The 1017-nt window shown below is 35.4% G+C and overlaps 1 pseudogene; it reads left to right on the top strand.

Annotated features, from left to right (window-relative positions):
• Window positions 1–285: 285 nt before the first annotated feature.
• On the top strand, window positions 286–427 carry LOC111726205 (annotated as a pseudogene).
• The last annotated feature ends 590 nt before the right edge of the window (window positions 428–1017 follow it).

The following is a 1017-nucleotide window of genomic DNA, read 5'->3' as shown; positions in this document are numbered from 1 at the left end:
CTGTCATTATTCATCTATAAGGACCCCTCAAAATATTCCCCAAACTAGTTCCTCTTTGGATACTCTTTTAAGGAGAACAATTTACCTACAGTATTCAGTCTTATCATTGAATCAGTAGAGGAGGCAGTGTAATGTAAATTGAGGATAGTCATACATAACATACAGGATATCTATGAAAACAAGCAATGTATATGGATGTAAATGGAATATCATCATTATTATCATCATTAGCCACTATATAAGTACAACTACCATGTAGATTTTGCATTAAATATCAGCCACTGTATCGCTTCTTGGCCTTTTGGCTAAGATCAAGTGTAAATATCAGCCACTGTTATGTAAGACAGTTAGAAAATGGAAGTGTATACTCTCCCATTTTCCTCAGTCTGAATTCTTCTCTTCCTTCGGAATTTTGCTCAGGATCCTTCCTAATGACATCTCTCATGGCTACACGTCAGTCTATACATATCCAAGTACCAGGGCAGATAATTTAAACAGGATAGTTCCCTTAGCGTTAACATCTGCAATTTAAGTACAAAAACCTTTTGCCTCAACTACATAAATTTCAACTGTCTATAGTTTTAGGTCTTTCTGGGCCAGTAAATTAAATAATATTTAACCCAAATGCACGAACATTCTTAAAATTCTGATGTATTGTTCACCATCAGTGTGAATTCAAGCCATCATTGCCTTCAAAAACTTATCCATGAGTACTTCATATAATATTACTTTCGTAATGTAAGTGAAGGTTTCCAGAACTAGCAATTTTAAATAGAGAAAATATTTTTTTGAGGAGAGCGCAACTTGAAAGCTGATTCTCTGTTATACCCAGAAATTTTTTCTTTATATTTTTGTCTTGTCTACTGTCAGTCCTCCACTTAGTTAGAGTTAACTAGGGTGGGTGAGAAAGAAAATAATCCCTCTACGGCAAAATGCTGCCTGCGCTTCTGTGGGTTTAATGCTTGCCTATTTCACACATACAGTGCACTTATAAGTGGGAATGTCAGATTCCTCCTT

The sequence above is a fragment of the Otolemur garnettii genome, unplaced genomic scaffold (genome assembly GCF_000181295.1).
Source record: "Otolemur garnettii isolate 467f Iridium unplaced genomic scaffold, OtoGar3 scaffold00056, whole genome shotgun sequence".
Classification (NCBI taxonomy): domain Eukaryota; kingdom Metazoa; phylum Chordata; class Mammalia; order Primates; family Galagidae; genus Otolemur; species Otolemur garnettii.
This window is presented reverse-complemented; position numbering and strand designations above follow the sequence as displayed.